Source organism: Triticum aestivum, chromosome 3A, assembly GCF_018294505.1.
Source record: "Triticum aestivum cultivar Chinese Spring chromosome 3A, IWGSC CS RefSeq v2.1, whole genome shotgun sequence".
NCBI lineage: Eukaryota > Viridiplantae > Streptophyta > Magnoliopsida > Poales > Poaceae > Triticum > Triticum aestivum.
The window spans coordinates 5,409,766-5,412,646 of NC_057800.1; the positions used below are offsets into that span (position 1 = coordinate 5,409,766).

Here is a 2,881-nt window from a genome sequence, read left to right on the forward strand (position 1 = left end):
CATTAATGAAGAGACATGGTCATATGAACATTATAAACAAGAAATAGAGAATAACATGCTAGAGTTCTTGAAGCGCCTCATTACCAATGCAGATATACTACCACTACAAGAAATATGTCAACTTGTGACCTTGACTATTGGTCAATGAAAGGTCATTGTTTTTCATTTCCGACCTTTTTTTACCAAAAACAGAAGGTCAAAAGCTGGCGGTCGTAAACTGAAATTAACGACCTTCTCTATGAGAAGGTCGTGGACATTTACGACCAAAATATGCCTATTGTTTTGTTTTGTCACTAGCAGCCTCCCCAAGCCACGTAGGCATCCGATGTGGCAATCTGATGTGGCATAAGATTCAGCCCGGTCCAATTCGGTTTTCTACATGAGCCTAGCCCAACAATTCGGCTTTTTAATGTGTTTTTTTCCTGTGTTTTTATTAGCTACATGGGTCTGACCCAGTAATTCAACCCATGTATTATTTTTTAGGCAAGCCCTTTTAATATATGTATTTTATGTTAATTTCAGTAAGCTACATGGGCCTGGCCTACAATTTGGCCTTTTTATTTTCTAGCACACAACATTTTGCAATCAATTTATTTTTTATTTCCAACTTTTGTTCCCAGCTCCAGTTTACAGATGGGTCCCAAATGTCAGATTTTTCATGACTTATTAATAAGCAATATATATGTATATATCAAACAGACAGAAGAGAGAAAGCATATGAAAATCTTCAAATAATAGCTAAAATAAGTTTATTATAATATGCTATACAGAACAGAACACGTGAAACTACATACACTCATTCACATCACAACAACCAGTTTTCATACAATCATTCACATCACATCAACCAGTTTAACCATCGAATCTTGCATACTCAGGAACTTCAAACATCACCCAGATCCACACAATCATAAATAATGGGATCTACAAATAGACCGCTCTACCAGTACAAAAGCTAGCTGCTCTTCAACATGGGTAGAAGTCCTCAACGGAGTTCCATTCACCTACAAGAACAGAATGGAATATCAAGTACTTGCATTCTTCAAGAAGATTACAACCAACATATATACGTACGGGGACATCAGGAAAGCTGATGGAGCAAAATCAAACAACAGATAAATCAAGTAAACAGACCATTTGGAAAAAAATATACTACCAGGCTTGAACATGAGCATAGAAAAGAAAAGATGATTTCAGTGAAATTAAAACTGCCAATGAAAGCTGAATAACAGTTCAGCTGATTAACTCCTAGTATGGAGGAATATCACAAAATTAAACAAGATGGTCGTGCAAGTTTCTATACAAGTATTCGTGATTACGGTTTGTTATCATCGTCTAAATTCTCCAACATGCACAAAATTAATTAATATATCTGAATGTGCTACCAATGAAGCAAATTCTAAAAGATACACGGACAGGGCTTAATTAGCTAACCATGTCATTCTATAAACACACAACAAACTCAATGATAACGTGTATAGTCTCCATATAGTTTCTATATGAGTATTCATGATTTCCTTTTGTCATCGTCGTTTAAATAGCTTGGCGAACATTGACAGCAAAGAAACAAAAAATTTAAGTCAATAGCTTTGTGAGCATGTAGTAGATTGTTCACATCCTTATGAAATACATGGCAAAGAAGCTTTACCATGTAGACAAACACCCACTAACTCAGACGCTACAGGTGCTTGTTTCATCATGTTACAAAGGAGAAGCACAAACCACAACTTTACTCCACACACACACACACACACACACACACACACACACACGCACACAGACCAGTAGATCAACAGGAGGACACAGATTAGACCAAATCCACATAAACAAATCCATACACATAGCAGGATAACTGGATATTGGCCAATTGGTTTGATCAGGAGCAACAGTGCATATTTTCCCTAAACCTAAAATTGCCATAGTGCGTAAATCATGCCACTGGTCAGAGCACAACACCACAATCACCAGTACAAGGCCACCAGAAGCACCACAGAGAGGGATAGAGCTCACCTAGGTGGTTTGTAGCCAAGGAAGAAGCACAGCCGGCCGCGGTTGCGGCAGAGTTACTTGCAACGCATATGCAGATCCTTGGGGCTTGTTGTCTTTACCAACACTTCATCCCAGAAAACAACTCGCTTGGCTGCCATGTCACATGCTTCTACTGCCTTGTCCAACATGTCATAGATGCATCCAGAGTAGTTGGACTGAGATCCTCCAGCAGAGGGGCACAACCAGCTAACATACAAAAGGAGAAACGGTCACTTTAAACGGTAATAATATTTTAGGTCTGACTAGTACTAAAATCAACAGCATCTGACTCCATATAAAAAATCAACAACATGTTGTTACAGTACGACTGTGCTCCCAATCATAAACAACAAGATTCGGGACATTTATCATGCCAACAATACCACTAGTAGTAGTACCAATGTGTTAACAAAATTTAGGCCAGTAAACCAGGACAAAGCCCCTGCTGCTCTCAAACAGTAGGTCACCGCCATAAGCTTTGATTTCTGGCAACTAGGGGAATTGGATCAATTGCAATTCAAGATGGTGCATTATTTGCTAGTGGCAAAGCAGGTTCGTTTTTACTGGGTACTAACAAAGTTGGTTTTTACTAGGTAGAGGCATAGTAAGTTGTGACATTTAAAAAAAACAGTAAGAAAACCAGCGGCGGCTGCTCCAGCCCGCTGCTCTCCTCCTCGGCACCGCCACTGTAAATTTTGCTAGCAACCATCAGCAGCAAGTACAGAGTAAACTGGGACTTTGTTGTAGCTACAGAAACTGAAACAACACACACATCATGGAATTTCATATCATAGCCAACAAATATTTTACCGAAACACAGGGTGTTCTTCTCCGTATTTTAGAAACATGCAAA

The 2,881-nt window shown here is 38.9% G+C and overlaps 1 long non-coding RNA gene across 1 annotated transcript; it reads right to left on the reverse strand.

Moving 5' to 3' along the window:
- Positions 1–718: 718 nt before the first annotated feature.
- LOC123057447 (uncharacterized) lies at positions 719–2,158 on the reverse strand. The gene is made up of 2 exons (XR_006426859.1): positions 2,011–2,158; positions 719–1,004 (listed from the first exon to the last, which is right to left on the reverse strand). It is a non-coding gene; the product is annotated as an uncharacterized lncRNA (long non-coding RNA).
- Between the last annotated feature and the right edge of the window lie 723 nt (positions 2,159–2,881).